Raw genomic sequence first — 19,399 nt, forward strand, 5'->3', positions numbered from 1 at the left:
GTGAAACAAATTCAACATAAACAAAAGCAGTACACCATAAATAATATTCTATTACATAGAGCGATTTGGTACCTGCAACAAATGAATTTCAGTGCCAAAGAAATAGGCAGAAAATCACATTTGGAAACAAACAAGTATAACCACACTGATACTCCACAGTGTGCACTTTAAAGTTAAATTAGTGAATGAGAAAATGAAGGTTACTACATATTGATAAAGTGAGAAATTCAACAAGAGTCCATAAACACACGTTCTTGTGACATTGATGTTCCCAATTTTATAAAGCACACACTACTAAATATGAGCTAACAGATAGAACTCAATGTCATTTTGGGTGATTTTAATACATGATTATATCAGTTATCAAGACAAAAGCAAAGCAATGAACAACCGATACACAAATAAACGGACGGATTTAACATTTACAGAACTTTCATGGAACAGTAGCAGAATTAATTTTTATCAGCAGACTGAGCAATTACTTTTCAAAATGTTTTTATGTGAAGCAAATCTTCTCAAAAACAAAGTAATTGAAATAACTTTTATTTTTATAAGATCACAGTATAAAAAATACAAAATAAAACAAAAATAAACTATAGAAAATATACAAATACATGGAGGCTAGAAAATAAAACACTGAATAATCAGTGAGATGCTAAAGAAATTGGGAGTAGGTTCCAAAGTTCTTAGACACAAATGGTGGTAGGAATAGAGCATAACATTCTTGAAATGTACAAAAATAACAGAACATTGGATTCTACAAAAAAAAGGTGATGCAAGAGGGAAGTTGAAGTCTAGTGGTACAAAGGTAAACATTTAAAAAATTCGGGACTAGTAGATGGTTTAGCAAGTAAAGGTACATGCCAACAAGTCTGAATTCAATTTCTGGGAAACATGGTATAACAAAGGCATTTTTTAGTAAACTTTTCCCATCCACCATCCACATGTGAGTTACAGTGTGCACACAGCTGAGTGAATGCTATATCTGCGAGTTTATACACAAATAACTGTGTGCTGAAAACATAAAAATGAAATGTCATTAGTCAGCAAGAAACAGCAAAGATCAGAACTCATGTAAATTGGTTCTGAATCTTAACTCATATTGTACAAGAGAATACTCAGCCAATACTAATAAAATCAAACCTGAACAAACCATACAAAAAAACCAATGAAACACACAGTTCTATAAAAGGATCACCATGTATGACACACTCCTGTAGTAAGAATGACACCACTTCAAGTTAAGAGAACACGCAAATGGAAAGAATATGGAACCCCACTATTAACTGGGACAGGGTTCAGAACCTTCAGAAACAAAAATCACTGATGCTGGGTCAGGGGCAGAGCTCAAGATCTCTCAGCATGGCACAGCTACATACTGACCTGGAGAGTAGTACAATCTTTCAGCAGTGATATGGGCATCACGTTCAAAAGAGACAATACATTCAGTCTTCCCTAGTGTTATTGACACTGTGGTTACAACACTTTGGAGAGTATCAGATAGGGAATTTGGTCAACTACTATGGGAAAGGACAAAATAAAAGAGAACAGAACACACAGTAAACACTGCTGCCCAACTCCCACTGAGGTCTCTATAAGTGTGAAGTAACAGCTTGTCAAAGTGAAGAGACCACTTGGCATGCAGAGAATGGGAGGAAGAAGGCCACATGCAACCCAACGAGGTGACAAAGAGAATGACTCATTTGACCTTTGCAGGGGGCTCTTCTACTTGCAAGCTGCTATCCCCACTGTGATCATACATAAACCCTGAAAAGCAAATGTGCAAAAAGCAAATGGTGCTGGACTTTGAACTTACTCCCTCAAGGCTGTTCATAGCACCTCTCTCCTCATAATGACATGAAGATATGTGATGTGTGACTGATCCATCTCCATCATTGGATTTCAGCTTCAGGCAGAGAAGCAGGGATTGATTGGCAAATGATTCTCACAAAAGACCCACTTCCCAGAACTACTGGTGCATGGACAAAAAAATAAACAGTTGACTGTCATGAAAGTGGTGATGGGGTTGAATGTGTGTGTGGGGGGGAAGAATGTTTATGACTAAAGTGATGAAGTAAACACAAGCGAGTTGAATGTTAAACAGGCTAATGTTACAGGTAGAAATAGTGCTGGACCTAACCTTGACCCAGCTGCTTGTTTATACCTGCTCTTTCTGTGTCTGGGGGTCTCTGACATTTTCCACTTGGCCAATGGTAGAGAAAAGGGAATTCCAGAAAGAATCATACTATTTCTGAAATCTCCAACAACAAAAGAATCCAAGAACCTATAGTAAGAAAACAGATTCCCCATTTGCCCTTCTCTGACCATGGAAATGGGAAAACATCAGCAAGTAGAGGACAAATCCCATCTGAGTGAGGGTAGGAGACACTAGTGGTGTAGCAGTCCTATGGCAATAGACCCCTGCATAAAACCATACATGATATCCATCTTGTGTTGCAAACTGGACTTCTAAGTGTCATGACTCATTTGGTGATGGAATTACTCTTTCAAAGGGGGAGGAATCTCAGATAATCTGCATAACAGATATTTACATTATGATTGATCACAGTAGTGAATACAGTTATGACATAGCAAGAAAAATAATTTTATGGTGAAATGTCCAAACATGAGGAATTGTACTTCAATGTTCATGCCATTAGGAAAGTTAAAAATAGTAGTTCTGGAGGCTATTAAGTATGACAATTTGGTGTTGGGAGTAGCTAACAGTCTCTTTCACTATTGACAATGCTGAGAATGAGAAGCGTAAGACAAAGCACTACTTGCTAAGGAAGCTTGCTAAGAGGCAGAAAGGCTGGAGCCAGAGATTCAGACTCTGCAGTACAGCAACAAGGAAAGCCAGAGATGGCCATTGCACAATGTTGTGGTCCCCTGAACAACAGGCACTTAACAATGGAAGACTGACTCCTCAGCCAGACCATTTAATTTCTCTGAGGCCTTGGTGTTCTCATTCTTTAAGCTCTGCATGTGTGACATGACCTGCTCATGCCCCATCTTGAGCTTTTCATAGAAAGTATTTGGCAGGTAGTAGGTCCTGGACCTAGAGGTAATGAACTCCATGAACATAGTCCTCAATAATCACAGGAATTCAGGGTGTGTTCTAGACTACTGGATGTCATGGGATGCCACATCCTGTCTCCTAAGTAATGGGAACTTCTGGTATTTATTAAACTTGCTATTGTAGGGACAAGGGGCTGGCTAAAGAAACCCACCCTGAACCTGGAGCCCAGAACTTGGGAAGAAATACTCAGATCAGGGCAGAAAGAAACACAGTTTGGCTCATTCAGATCAGAGCCATCTCTGCCCCGGCCAACTGTCTCATGAAATCAACCAATCACAGAGCAGAACAGTAGAACCCTGTGCCCCAAGTCAACCTGAGGTTTATTGCACCCCCAAAACATCCAGTGTAAACTGCCCTGTCTTGTCAGTATATAAAAAAAGGCTGTTCTGTCCACCCTGGTAGAGGCAGCTACTCTTCCGGACTCCTCATTCTCAAATAAATATCTTTCTCAAAAGAATTTTGGGTGCGATGATCTTCATTCACTGGCATAGAGAAGATCCTTGTTGAGATGTCCCCCTTGGACAGAGCAAGAGGGAGCTGAAAGAGCAGAGCAAGGAGGAGCTGAACAGAAGATCTTTGCTGAGACATCCCTCAGTGGACAGAGCCATAAAAAGCTAAAAAGTAACACTTTTCTCCAGAGCCAGTGTACGATGCTACATTTCTGCAGGGGTTTTTCACTTTTTTGCAAAGTGAAGCAAAAGAAAGCCACAACATAGGCAAGAGAAGCAGAGCTCAGCAAGGAAGCCCCCTTAAGAGGGGACTAAGCAAAGCTCAGCTGTAAGAGCTCTCCAGGAGAAGAGCAGGATTGTTGTATCCTGCAGGGAGATCATCCTCCATTAGTTCCAGGCCTGAATTTCCAAAGAAGTCAGAAATTTGTCCCTTCCAGGGTCAGGCTGCTTCTTTGCAGTTCCAGCTGTCAGAGCTGTGCACAACAGCTCCAGGTCTCTGGGACACCTTCAGGGAAGAGCTGTTGTGAGCAGCTTGAGGTGTCCAGGATATCTCACCATCTAGGGCTGAACTGTCTCCTAGCAATTTCAGCCATCAAAGCTGTCCTAAGCACATCAAGGTATTGCGTGACTCCCTAGGTAGTCAGGACACCTTTCCCCAGAATTGTTGCAACAAATTTACTTATATTGTTGGTAGCAAAACCCAGGACCAAACCCACAGAGTTGCAAACAATTTACTTACAGCTATTCTGACCCTAGGCCAGCAGAGGTAGGCTGTTCAGATGATGGGAGTTGGACGTACATGAGCTCTCTCAGGAGGCTTGCTGAAATAGAAGTCTAAGAATTTCCTTGGTGTCTACTCCACAGGTGTGTACCCTCCGGAGTCTGTGAAGATGTTTCTCCTGTCTTCAAAAACAAATTCTCTATGATGGGACCTGTCACAATGGAGACCAAAATAACATCGTGAACAGTTTTGAGGATGGGACGCAACATCATGACAGATTTATAAACACCTCCAAGGAAATATCTATGTGTCACTAAAGTAAGTACACTGGCTGAACTATAATACTCAAAGTGGTACTCCCAATTTTCACCAAGGCATCACCTGAGAACTGTGAGATAGGGAACTGCACATGCCCAACCACAGATCACTGACTACAAGGACTAGACGGAGATACATGCACAAACACATAGAAAAATACACAACATAAACACATGTATGTGACAGACAGAAAGACAGAGAAAGAGATACTTAGACAGAGAAAGAGAGACTGAGTGATAGAGGGAGAAATCTATCAATTGGATGCTGAAAAAATGCATGCAGGCATGTCCTCTCAGAGGGTATCAAAAGGAGCATGGATCAGTCTGAGTCCCTGTATCGACACATTTAGATGTGCGACCAGGCCTCTCCAACTACTGCTTGGAGAATCAATTGTACAAGGCCTTTTAAAGCAAGTAACAAAAAAATTAACTCAAACTCACAGCAACTAACACCTCACACTAGCCAGCACTTGATAGATTCTCTTCAAAGTCATGCTGGGAATTCATACTACTGCCTCAGTCCATGAGTACTATGACTCATGTCACAGGCTCTGTTTTTGTTTCTTTTTAAAGGAAGCAGAATAGTCTTTGTTCTCATGTCATTCCTGTCCACATTTGAGGTTCTGCCACTGGGAGGAATTCAGAGACATGATTTTGGCATACCCTGAAGGCATACCCTAAAGATGCAGCCTACCAGAAACACAGACCTTATATAAAATGAATTAATGATGACAGAGTGGATCTGAGATTGAAACCACAAGGTTTGAAAGAATGAATACCTATTCTTCATGCTCTCTTCTGTGATAAAGATCAGGCGATCTCACTGTTAATTTCTTTCAATGGTCATTTCCTGTAGTTGACTAGTCAGTCTGTACCTTCTGCTTCACCTGCATCTTGGTGAGGAAGGTTTGGTGGGATGGTGGCTCTCTGATTCTCCTTGTGGGTAGGAAAACATAAATGAACTTGCAGTATCACAAGGCAAAGATAATGGATAGACCCCCCTGAGTCCTAATCAAATGTTTGAGAAAGCTTGTTTACCAGTGACTCGGTGACACCGCAAATTATTTTGTCCTGTGCTTCAGATGCCCCCTCTGGGGAACTCAGCTGTCTCCTCTATTTGAAGGGAAGTGGTTATCCCAGCTATCTGGTTTTCTCTGCCCTCATAGCACATGATCCAAGTAACCAAGGAGATAGCCTCTTCAGGTGCATTCACAGCAACAGACTCAGAATTCAACTTGGCTGCAGAGTCCACATGCCTGTGGGTTTACAAGTCTGGAAAAAATTGCCATAGTTCACAATCACATCAGTCATTTAGAGGTTCCCCAAATATCTTGACAGATCACTCTAACCATATAACTGTTGATGGAGAAGACATATAAGGGCAGAACATGGTCACCAGACTCATCAAGTCACCTCACTGACAACTCAGGAACACAGAGCAGCTGGGAAGTACCTAAAGTTAGCCACTGTGGTTGAAGTAGAGTGATGTCCTGCCTTGAAATGGGCACATCTCATTAATCCCTCCTGCTTTAATGTCGGTCTCATGTTCACAAATCAATGCCTATCTACCAAAAGGAATGAAAGCCAAGAGTTCCCAGCATAAAGCATTGGCCTTACCAGTTCCTCACTTCTGAGCCAGAACAATTTATATCCTGGAATCCTTGAATTTCAAGAGGCATGACAAGCAGGGAAGTTCTGTTGGTTCCTAGAGACTCCAGCTTTCTGTTCCCCATTAGTGGAAGATTCAGCACAATCCCACATCCTCCAGGAAGATTCCCTTTTCTTGCACAAAACTCATTATACCATTCTCTTGACCATTTACTTCTTGATATTTTACTTTGAGGCTGAAGGTCAGCTTTCTTCAGTCACTCTCTGGTTTCTCTACCCTCTCCATTCTCTTTCTGAATTAGATTCTTCAGTATACTGTCATGTTCACCAGTAAATGGCAAAGGCACTGAATAAATTTCCCAAGGGAAGTTGGTGTTGCCACAACATACGCGACATCCCAGAAGATGCCAGGGCTTTCCAGGATACAATAGAATGTTCAGGGAAGAGCTGCAAATGTCATGGGAACTGACATTGCTTCCATGCTAATGAGCTTTCCTCATAATACAGTGGAAGTCAAGTTGACCTTTGCAGGAGCCTCTGCTGGGATACAAGGGAAGCCCTTCAGCACCCCCTTCATCCAAAGCCAGAGATATCTTGCTGTGGGATGTTATGTATGGCAAATGTGTTGCTAATTAGTCAATAAATAAAACACTGATTGGCCATTGGCTAGGCAGGAAGTGTAGGCGGGACAAGGAGGAGAATAAAGCTGGGAAGTGGAAGGCTGAGTCAGAGAGACACTGCCAGCCGCCACAACGACAAACAGCATGTGAAGATGCCGGTAAGCCACGAGCCATGTGGCAAGGTATAGATTAATGGAAATGGATTAATTTAAGCTGTAAGAACAGTTAGCAAGAAGCCTGCCATGGCCATACAGTTTGTAACCAATATAAGTCTCTGTGTTTACTTGGTCGGGTCTGAGGCTGTGAGACTGGGAGGTGAGAGAGATTTGTCCTGTGGGCCAGGCAGGAAAACTCTAGCTACAATATCTCCCTGATTTATTGGACATCCTTTTTGTTCTTTCCATGTGTGGAACTGAATGTTTATCTCCTACTGAAATTTTATGTACACAAGGTAATAATATCATAAATTTATATATGCTATAGTTCTTCATTAAGTTCCTGCATCTCCTTATCTCCTTATCCACAAAACATTATAGACTTGATGCTGACTGAGAAGGACACTTGTTAAACAATTTCCTGGTAAAGAGTCTACAGGAAACCTCTGGGCAGAGTTGTGTTAGAGGAGGAGGCTGACACAGCCTAGGAACAAGTACCCATAGGAGCGTGTTATGGTCATCGAGCCCAGTGTCACTAAAATCTGTGTCATCAGCATGTTTGTAGTGGGTGTTGTACTCTCTGTTGAGTAGCTCAAAGTGGTGTGCTGTTACTGGGTAGTAAAGTTGGCTAGACAGCTGGAGTCTTCCACACAGAACATTAGTTTCCTACAGAGCAAAGGATATTCAGGAAAGTCCTTTGCAAGCACCTTCATATTTAGAAATATAGACACTAGAGTTACACTGGACACTCTAGATCAATCGTTCTTAATTTTTCCAATTCTCTGACCCTTTAAATAGCACTAACAGTAGTTCCTCATGTTGTGGTTAACCCTAAACATAATTGTTTCATTGTTTCTTAACTTTAATTTTACTACTGTTATGAATCATAATTCAAATATTTGATTGCCGGATATCTGATATGCAACCCCCAATGGGGTGGTGACCCACAGGTTGAAGACCACAGCTCTGAATGCAGGCAGAAATCTCCTCAAATCCTGGCAGTGATGCTGGGGCAGTGTGATTCTTACTTTTTATTATCAGAGTGAATCAAACTAGTCACCTGGGAGGAGGGACACTCAATGAGGAATTATATGGATCAGATTAACTTTGAGCAGGTCTCTGTGAGATTTTATTAATTGTTAATTGAGATAAGACTCCCTAAAATGGGCAGAATCATTTCATTGTCTGCAACCTGTACTGTGTACATATGAAGAAGCTAGAGCATAAGCATAAGCAAACAGGCAGCATGCGTACATTTGTTTATCTCTGCTCTTGGCTGTGGATGTGATATGATTAGCTGAGTTCCTATTTTGATTTTCCAAAAATGGAACTATTACCTGGAATTCTGGGCTATGATCAATTCTTCCCATTCTAAGTTGCTGTACCTGATAACTCAGTGTGATAAAGATGTTAAGAAACCACTCTATGACAGAGGGGTTTTCACAAGTCAGTGAGATGTTTATTTCATGAAATGCACAACAGCACCATATTTGTTTCAGAAGAAGAGATCCTACTTCCTCCTGAACCCAACCTGTGTTTCCCTGTCACAGTTTTACAAAGACACAGAGACACCCAAAGACTCACAAACCACTTCACCCGGTCAACAAATGTGCCCTGATAGTGTCTTCCCACATCAAGCACCATGCTAAATTTTTCTAATGTGTTATATACAAGCTTCACTTAAATGAATGTATTTTTCTTTGAAATTCCTGACCATTAAAATTTTCAGATATGGGAAATTGGGTCTGAATTCACTGCTTTGACTATGAATTTCAATCTTATGCTATGTCCTTCCTTGAAGGTCAGAAGAAGCTCCATAAACCTGAGAGCAAAGTAGCACCTTAAATTCCAGGTATGTGGGGGTGTAAGTAATTACAGGAAATGTGTCCACTAGTTACCTTATGTTGGAGATGGATGACACAGCCTAGGGCTGATGTATACACATCCCTGTGAAAACTTCTCAGTATCCCTCTAACTTCTGTGCCTCTTCATTAAGGTTTCTGTAAACAGATCTTTGACAAATTTCCTTTTTCAAAAGTAAATAGACCTTATCAGATGTGAAAAGTCACTGTGATTTTGTCCTTCTCCTCCTAGGACCTGTAACAGGCTCTTTTGAGCTACATCCAAGGCTATCTAACGAACATAAGGTCTAAAATAACCAGAGGTACAGGTTTAGAATGCAGGTCTGAGGAACAGAGTGCAAAACAAGGGCAGGACAGCAGGCACACTCAGGAAATCCTTGGTTATGTCTTTGGCAGTTTAGCCTCTCTGCATGTCAGTTTCTTCTACCTAGAGAAAGATGGGTTGGGATACACTATGGAGATGGGTGCTGTCACAAGGCATGACTTACAAAATCACTTCCTTCATAAGTGGGACTTTGTTTTTTTTCATGTTTCTTTTTGTGTGTGGGGTTACAAGCCAGCATTTATATGAGCTAAGCTGCACATCTATTTCTGGAGAACATCTCTTTCTTGGAACAAAGGAATCAGATATTAAACTTGCAAAAATGCTGAAAATGATGCTTTAGAGCAGAGAATCACTTCACTTGGTTGAAAAAAAAACCACTTCTTTTCATGACCATTACCAAATATTGTGCATGGCTCCTGTCCTTTGCCATTTGGAAAGACTCACCAGCTAGCTATTCTTTATTGATTAGCCACTTTCAGATGCTAAAAGTAAAGAAGATGGAGAGGGAAGGTAGAAATCAACATGTTTGATCCTAAATATAGAATTGTGTTTGCTTGTTCCTGTCTCAGAATTCTAATCCTTATCGGGCTAATCTAATAACAAATAAATGCCACCTGTGCCCATTGTTGTATTTTAATAAAAGCACATAAACGATTTTGGTGACTTACTATAACTCATGTAGTATGTATTGAGTCCAGCTATTAATATTTTCTTCTCTGTCTTGCTATTCTTATTTGGAACATTTGCTTGTTTGAGTGGAAGTGAACCACCCCAATTTAAATGGGAGAAAAATTTTTAAATAAACTACTGTAACAGAATATGTTTGGGAGTTGTAAAAGTTTTTCCACTGAAAAAAATCAGAATTTAAGAGGATTCTGTTACATTCTGGGGCAGACATCACAGTCAGCAAAGCTTGCAAAAACAGATTTTTTTCTTTTAGCACTTTGATGGGAGAAGCACTTCATTTTTTAATTTTATAATTAATTTAATTTTACATATCAGCCATATAATCCCCTGTCCTCCTTCCTCCGGGTCCCCCCCTCCCCCTCCCCCCTATCAACTTCCCATTCCCATCTCCTCCAGGGCAAGGACTCACCTGGCGATTCAGCTCAGCCTGGTTGATTCAGTCCAGGCAGGTCCAACCCCCTCTTCCCTTCACCCAGGCTGAGCAAAGTGTCCCAGCATAGGCCCCAGGCTCCAAAAAAACCAGCTCATGCACTAAGGACAGGTTCTGGTCCCACTGCCTGGATACCTCCTTAATATGTCAAGCTAATCAACTGTCTCACTTATCCAGAGGGCCTGATCCAGTTGGGGGCTCCTCAGCTATTGGTTCATAGTTTAAGTGTTTCCACTAGTTTGGCTATTTGTCCCTGTGCTTTTTCCAATGATGGTCTCAATATCTCTTGCTCATACAATCCCTCTTCTCTCTCACCGATTGGACTCCTGGAGCTCCACCTGGGGCCTGGCCATGGATCTCTACATCTCCTTCCATCAGTCATTGGAGGAGAGTTCTAGCATGACAGGATGTTCAGCCGTCTGATCACCAGAGCAGTTCGGGCTTTCTCTCGACAATTGCCAGCAGTCTATTGTGGAGATATCTTTGTGGATTTCTGGGGACCTCTCTACCACTTTGCTTCTTCTTATTTCCATGGGTCATCATTTATCATGGTCTCTTTTTCCTTGTTATCCCTCTCTGTTCCTGATCAAGCTGGGACCTCCCATTCCCCTAAGCTCTCTTTCCCCCCAACACTTGCCCTTCATTAACCCCCCTCACGTCCACTTTGCTCATGTAGACCTCATCCATTTCTCTGTTGTTGGGTGATCCCTGTGTCTTTCTTAGGGTCCTGTTTTCTAGGTAGCCTCCCTGGAGTTGTTAGTAGCAGTCAAGTCACCCTTTGTTTTACATTGATTATCCTCCTATGAGTGAGTACATACCACGTTTGTCTCTCTGATTCTGGGTTACTTCACTCAGGATGATTTTTTCTAGATCCATCCATTTGCGTGCAAATCTCATGACATCATTGTTTTTCTCTGCTGAGTATTACTCCACTGTATATATGTACCACATTTTATTTATCCATTCTTCAGTTGAAGGGCATCTAGGTTGTTTCCATGTTCTGACTATTACAAACAATACTGCTATGAACATAGTTGAGCATGTGCCCTTGTGGTATGATTTAGCATTCCTTGGGTATATGCCCAAGAGCGGTATACCTGTGTCTTGGGAAAGATTGATTCCCAGTTTTCTAAGAAATCGCCATATTGATTTCCAAAGTGGAAAAGTACAAGCTTGCAATCCTACCAGCAGTGGAGGAGGGTTCCCCTTGCCCCACATCCTCTCCAGCAGAAGCTGTCTTCAGTGTTTTTGATCTTAGCTATTCTGACAGGTGTAAGGTGGTATCTCACAGTCCTTTTGATTTGCATTTCCCTGCTGATTAGGGATATTGAGTAATTCCTTTAATGTCTTTAGCCATTTCAGCTTCCTCTGTTGAGAATTCTCTGTTTAGCTCTATAGCCCATTTCTTAATTGGACTGCTGGGCATTTTGATGTCTAATTTCTTGTGTTCTTTATATATTCTGGATATCAGCCCTCTGTCAGATGTGTGCTTGGTGAAGATCTTTTCCCATTTTGTAGGTTGTTGCTTTGTCTTGTTGACTGTGTCCTTTGCTCTTCAAAAGCTTCTCTGGTTTAAGAGGTCTAATTGATTGATTGTTTCTCTCAGTGACTGTGATACTGATGTTATATTTAGGAAGTGATTTCCTACGCCAATGTGTTCAAGATTACTTCCTACTTTCCCTTCTATCAGGTTCAGAGTAACTAGATTTATGTTGAGTTACATATATATATATAAATTTTGATATATAATTCATACTTTAAGGACAGTTTAAAGAATCAAAATAGAACCAAAGCATTATGAGAACAGTGGCAATAGAATCGTCCCTTAATTTTGGCTTTCTTCTGCCCCATATCAATTGATTCTTCTGACATGATACAGAGATTTTGCATTTTCTTTTTAACAACATGCTTGGCTTTAAAGGAGGAGAGAGTCATTCTCCAACTCCAAAGCCAGCTTTAATTTTTAATTGAACCAGGACTACATGAACACCATTTGTGATCAGTGTCTGTAGAGAAGAGCAGAAACATACATTTAGGAAGACTTATGAATTTTATGTGTGATAAAATACCAATAGGCCAAGTTAATTTAAATTGGATGGTCATGCTGGTTGAGGAATTATCACCTCTTCTAATTAAGAGGTTTGTCTTGTTCAAATCAAACCTTTATCAATTTTGATGGTATTTGTAGCTTATCTTCTCTTGTAGAAACAAAAGCAAAACCTCATCCCCAACATAACACATATCCTGCTTTCCATTCTGAGGTCAACACATCCTTAAAATATATAGGCTGATTTAACTCTATAGTTTTTTTCTATTGTACAATATCTCTCAAAGCTATTGTTCCTTTCTCATTAGCATCGAGAAAATACAATGTTAATAAAGCATTATGTAATCTATTTCTGGGTGGTTTTTTTGCTCCTTTTTGTTTATTTAGGATACCCTTTAGAGTGCAATTTGTTATTTCTATGGCTGCTTCTCCTCTAGGATTGTATAGTATACATACATGTAATATGTGTAATATTCTAATAAGCAAAAAAAATTTCATTTTACCAGAGTCATATGCTAGATCATTGTCAGGTTTAACTTCCAGCAATTTCGTGATTACAAAATCAGCCTTTTTGAAACTCAGAGCAGTTGCCCATGGAAATCCTGAGGAGGTATCAATGGTGTGGTGCACATGTTTCAGTTTCCCAAATTGTACAAAATGAAACACATCCATCTGCCAAATTTCATTCTTCTGAGTGCTCTTTTGGTTACATCCTGTGGGTAGTGGAGTCTGATTGTAAAATGAACAAGTAGGACATTTCCATATAATTTTCTTAGCTTGTTTCCAGGTTATGAAAAAATCCTTTTTAAAAACCTCACTATTGACATGATTTTTTTTTATGAAACTCCTCCTTTACATTTCCTATCAATAGTTGATCAATCTCCATGTTTTCCTGTGCTAAGGACCTGACAGACTCATATGGTATTAGATGTGAGTTATTTAGAAGGGATACTTCCTGTTTCTGAATATTTCTTGTAAATTAATAAATAACAAATTTAATTCTGATTCATCAGGGATAAATTCTGCAGTTCAATATGTAGGACCACTTTTTCTGCATACTGAAAGTCAGTAACTATGTTGAGAGGTTCTGAAGAGAGGAAGTGATAAGGCAGGGTGCATAGAGGAGCTAACTCTCTCTTTTGGCAGAGGATTTCATAGGGCTAAGATATAGTAGCTTGCTGTCTACATCTTTAATTTTTCAGTTTTTACTCCAATATCTGGCTCTAGGTTTTTTATTAATAAGACATTTTAAGATCTGTGTTACATGGAAGTGGCTTAACTGTTCCTTGAACCCAAAGAACCTTCAGATAAAGACGTCTGTAACAATGTTGTATTCTTCGATGATGCTCCCTTGTCTATTGCTTGGCAGTATATAAGCAATGGGCAGAGTAAACTGGATACAACAGTATTCAGTGACAGTCCTCCCAAATCTATCCTATGTCTCTGTCTTTCTTGTGTGTCTCTGTTTTTCCTCTCTGTCTCTTCTTAATCCACACTCCCCTATTTAGGTATTGCTTGACATGTTGGGTGGCACTGACAAGGGTCTGAGAAATATAAATGTCTGATGACATAAAGGCTTGCATTATATGGGTCTAAAAGTTCCAAATAAGGCCATAAATTTTAACTTCTGTTCCTAGTTTATATCTGTCTCCACAGGTTTGCACTTTGCTGACAGACACGTCCAGGCATCAATTGTTAATGGCAACCTGCTCCATGTGACTATGAGCCCTGAACATCATGAAAGCTGATATAAACTAATCCAACTGATGCAATTGCTGTTTCTTTAGCTGATCAATGAACCAGAGGTTTCTAAATTGCCTCCTTAACTTTGACTAACATTCTAGCCTTCCAAGGCCCTGACAATTATGTGCCAATGTCAGCAGGAAGTAATTATGGAAGCCAATACATCACCCTTGTTCCACCTCCCCCCTTGGTATGTTACATCAAAAGATAATTTCTTGTCATATGGAACCTGAGATAAAGTAATTACTGATGGTCGCCTTTAATACTGGCACTCAGGAGGCAGAGCCAGGCAGATTTCTGTGAGTTTAAGGACAGCCTGATATGCAGAGCAATATTCAAGACAGGCACAAAAACTAAAAAGAGAAACCCTGTATAGAAAAACCAATAATAATAATAATAATAATAATAATAATAATAATTACTGATGCTCATTCTCATTTCCAAGTTCCTTCTTGATAAGGAAGTCTGTCAGCCATCAAAGGCTTTTGGCCCTTCTGCTTTTATTAATTGCTCTTGGCTCTTGCATCACTGATGCCTTAACTCAATGATAATTCCTTTCTGGGTACCACTAAGCTGATGATGCTAAAGTCCCAATGTCAGCCCTTGGCCCAAACCCATGACAAGCTTGCAGATCATCACAACCAAGTAAGTGGAGGCTCATTTTTCCACTGGTAATGGGAAAATGGTATTTGTTTAGAACAATGTCTGCATGGCTATTTCCAACTCTGAAACTTCACTTAGATGCCAATGGGATCCAGCATTCTGATCCCACTGGAAGATACCTGATGAGCGATATTTCTGGCTTAAATCCCCTATGTTAATGTTAAGATTTTAAATCACACAAAAGACTCTTGCATCCTGGTCCAATGAGTCTCCATGATAGTCTCCTACCCTGATGATAAGGTTGTTTTTTTTTTTTTTTACCATTTAGGAACATCTCCAAGATTTGAGATCATGCACTACTCAAGGCAGGAATCAGAGGAATAAGCAGATTCTATAACAGGCTGATCAATCTTCTCTCAGAGATCAGACCTCAATTTCAGTTTCCTGAGACATAAACAGAGGACAATTAATTACTAGTGCCTCTGACCACATAGACAAGGGAGATAGGACACATCAGGCCTGGGTCACTGAGCTAGCTCCTATGGTCAGTACATACTAGGCCAGTCATCCTCGACAGAAGATGAATGACAAGGCCTAGAACTTGTCCAGGCCTGTACCAAAATGGAAAACTGTGGCCTGATCAACATCTAACTAGCCCTGACAAATTAAAAGTTACTGACATGATTGCCACTAGCATGAGTCAATCATATCTAAGAGGAGCTGACTTCCTTGGACACTCACCTTCAGCTGTGATTAAAAGGAGCTCATACATCTCTCTCGTAATATTTGCCATCTTGCCTTTACCTGGGATGGCAGGCCCCAGCATCCTGGAAACTTACTTGAGATAATGAGCATTCTTGCTGATTGCATACATGGATGATGGTCTTATATGGGACTTCTCCAGGATGTTAACAGAGCTACATCCCCAGCAGATGTTTGTTTACTGTGATGGCAGGGAAGAAACTAGGGCCTTTACCATGCCAATTGAGAACCATATCATTGAGTGATGTCAGCCTGACATTTTTGTTTGTAACCTCTGACATGTATGCATGCTGCCTGGTTTGCTTAACACATCCATGTTCTCAGGGTGACAATGTCTTCATGAAGTCCTCCACTGTTAGACACAGCTCAAGATGGCTATACACTCAGAATGTTGGTGTCCTGACTCTTGGAAGTAGTGAGAACATCGGGTATGTGTCTTTGATAACACCTATTTTCTAGCCAGCATGGTGGCACATATCTGCCATCCAAGCACTTGAGAGGCAGGAGAATTTCCTGAAAGGAGGAGTGTGAGGCCAGCCTGGGCAACACAGTCAAGCACTGCATCCATGTCTAGCTGCAGCCATAAATCATGCATGCAGACATCCCCAGCCATCAGAAGAAAGCCATATGGCATACCAGAAACCCAGAGAGACCCAGGTTGCTCTGATGAGGCATTTATGCCTGAAGACGCAGGGCAAGGATGGCAGCAGAAGGTACTGGTTTGAATTGAGGAGCAGGACCAAGGAGTGTTCAGACACATTGAGGGCTAGGGTTTGAAAGACCCAGCAGCAAACCAGTGTGTCTCAGCCTGGAGTGACCATTTAAGGAGGCAGGGGCTCTGAGTCCTGGGCTAAAGCTGCCAGTGACCCCATGATCTATGCTGCTGGTGGCTGCTGGATTCAGGAGCAGGGCCATGTTAGGTCCTGCTATAATCAGAAAGTTCAACATAGTATCTGAAGTGCAGCAAATGACCATAGGAGAACAGGCAGAGGTCTTATAGTGCTTATATGAAGCACAGCAGGGAAGTAGGGTTCAGGTGAAAGGGAGCAGCAAGCAGTGTCTGTGGAGCTGGGGCAGCCCAAGAGTTCCCAGAGCCCAGGGGCCATGCAGCATTTAAGCATAATGGGGCTGTAGAGTCTCCCTGGGCAGGGAGTCCTTTTTTCCAAGACAATCTCCATTCTGATGAAGACTAAAGGGCTGATCCTACGAGATTAGAAAAAATAGGAATGAGAGAGGGACTGCAGAATTGGGGGAAGAATGCAACCATGAGTGAAGCAGGGCCATTGAAGGGCCATGGGTGAGGCTGTGCTGTAGTTGGGTCTTGGTGGCCTCATGTTGGGCCAGACCAGATGATGACAGGAAGGGATCTTTTTTTCTCTGCTGATTTAAAGAATAAGAAGTCAGGAAATTCAAGATCTCAGCAGTCAGCCAAGATTTTTTAGGGATACACTAGCTGGTTTTATGTCAAGTTGACAAAAGCTAGAGTCACCACAGAGGAAGCAAGCCAGTATGCAGCACCCCTCTATAGACTCTGGATCAGCTCCTGCTTCCTTGCCTCTTTAAGTTCCTGTCCTGACTTCCTTCAAGGATAAACAGTGATATAGATGTATAGACCCAAAACATTTTGCTCCCAAACTTGCTTTTTTCGCTCATTGTGTTTCATCAATGTGATGTGGTGGGGAGATACCATGGAATCACATGTGAAAGTCAGAGTATAACTCTTTGGAGTTGTTTCTCTCTTTCCACTTGCATCCTAGGGATTGAACTGAAGATGTTAGGTTTAATGGCAAGTCCTCTACCCAAGAAGCCATACCAATCAAGTCCTCTACCCACTGAGCCATCCCAGTGGCCCTAGCTTTCCCTTTCTAGGATATTTCTATCTTTTACTTGATGTTTGCTCCTTTTCCAAGCACCTGCATACAAGAGGCATTCTATCAATGGCTTGTAAACACTAAGTATCCTTTAAAGGTTACTACATGCAGTAGCTGCCCTGTGCATACCTGGGGAGATTGAAGGAGCCAGTCTGCAGGTAACAGAAGGGTTGATGCTTTTCCTGTCATTGAGCATGAAGAGCCAGTGGCCCTAGCTCTCCATTGTGTGGTCCTGGTCATGTTCTGTGTCTTCATGGTGCAGTATGCATGTTCTAGGACAAACACTGTGTTGAGTCCAGATTCTGGCAACACGAGAGGAAAACAAAGAACGTAATGGAGTCCGTTACTCCTGATAGCACTGTGAGTGGGTGGGGGTGGAGGGTACATGGACAGACACAGCAACATCCAGAAGGACACCATTTGGACCTTTATCAAGAAACTGTGGCCTCCAGGTTTGGGCATAGTCATGAGTTTCAGCATTAGGCAGTCTCCATGATGTATGCTGGCATCTCATTGGTGAGCGCTTTGGTTTTGGGGGCCTCTATTCTGTTAAGTCTGTCCTCCAGCACTGTCCCTTCTGTAACTCAAGCAGCTCCTTAGTGATGAGCACTGAGAGGGGGCATTTAGTGGAGGTCACAAGCACATCTGGCATGGGAGATTTTGCTATCCCAACCAGAATGGTGTAAAATGTACAACTTTGGTGGTGTTCATTTCTGGAACTTCCTGTATAATATTTTCAGCTGCAATGCTTAGAAAGAATAGGGAACACATATTGAGGTTAGGGAGTGTCCTGGAGAGACCAGTCAGCTGCAAGTGTATTCCTGTGGTGACAACTCACCCCTGGAGCATAGGCTTTCTTGTTGTAGGACTGAGCCGACCATGACAGTGAAAGTTAGCCTGCTGGCGGCATCTGCCTGTGCATTGCCATCAGTTAATGGTCCAGGAAGATCACTATGGGCTCTAATATGGCCTATAAAAAATGGGTGTTGGCGAGTCAGGACAAGCTGTTGAATCTGGGAGAAAAGTGGGGTGGCATTGGAGGTAGGCCTTATGGCTGGAGAGGTTTCTAACAAGGGGATGGAAAAGGCAATATAGGCACTATCTGTATAGATATTAATAGGTTGATCAGAATAGGTCTGAAAAACCTTTAAAATTGCTGAAAGTTCAACCAACTGCAAGGACCGGAAAGGCGTTAGGAAGGTGGTAGGGTGGCCTTGGGCCACAAAGGCTGCAACACCATTAGCGGAACCATAAAAGGAGTGACAGTCCCTTGGTTTCCTTCCTCGTCCTTCCAGGAAAGTGTCCTTGAACTAATTAAAGGATTATTAGACTGACCGATTCCTTTTAAATCGGTGAGGGATGGAACCAGTGGCCAAGCAGACGGCCAGTGAGACTGTGAAATGACTGGGGTGTCTGCCCCTGTATCCAAGATACCCTGAAACTTCTTTCCCTCTATAGTAAGGGTGAGAGTAGGCCGATCCTGAGTAACAGGCTGGACCCAGTAGGTTTCTGAGGAGCCCAATCCAGCTGACCCCCGAGGGGTGTTTGTAATTGAGGGATTATCACAGACAGAGGAGGGTAGAGGAACTAGCTGTGCCAGGCGCGGACCTTGAGGAATCGTGACCATGCCATTTACAGCAGTGGCCAGAATCTTAATTTCACGTGAGAAATCACTATCTATTATGCCAGGGTAGACCTGGACCCCTCGGAGGGCCGCAGAAGCACGGCCAAGGACAAGCGCACAAACATTAGGAGGTAAGGGCCCTATTACCTCTGTAGGGATGACCTGAGCCCCTTCAAGGGAGTTTAATACTGTTTCGGCGGCGGCGGCACACAAGTCCAATCCGACACTGCCTGGAGTTGCTCCCTGGAGGGAGGAGAATGGAACTGGGGCAGGAGAATTTGTTGAGGCTGGGGAGGCAGAAGGTGAGCGGACCTCAAGGCCCCAGGGTGCGCTCTTGGAGGCATTGGGGCCAGGGCCTGGCCCCTTTGGAATTTTCCTGGCACCTGCGGAGGAAGGGGCTGACCGAGATAATTGACTTTTTACCTGCATTCTGTAGCCCAATGACGGCCCTTGTTGCAGCAGAGGCAGAGAGTGGAAGGCAGGGTCCTCATAGAGA

General features: G+C 42.0%; 1 long non-coding RNA gene across 1 annotated transcript; it reads right to left on the reverse strand.

Moving 5' to 3' along the window:
- Window positions 1-4,234: 4,234 nt before the first annotated feature.
- LOC131901694 (uncharacterized) lies at window positions 4,235-5,855 on the reverse strand. The gene is made up of 3 exons (XR_009376840.1): window positions 5,605-5,855; window positions 5,346-5,502; window positions 4,235-4,460 (listed from the first exon to the last, which is right to left on the reverse strand). It is a non-coding gene; the product is annotated as an uncharacterized LOC131901694 (long non-coding RNA).
- Between the last annotated feature and the right edge of the window lie 13,544 nt (window positions 5,856-19,399).

Source organism: Peromyscus eremicus, unplaced genomic scaffold (assembly GCF_949786415.1).
Source record: "Peromyscus eremicus unplaced genomic scaffold, PerEre_H2_v1 PerEre#2#unplaced_219, whole genome shotgun sequence".
NCBI classification, from domain to species: Eukaryota; Metazoa; Chordata; class Mammalia; order Rodentia; family Cricetidae; genus Peromyscus; species Peromyscus eremicus.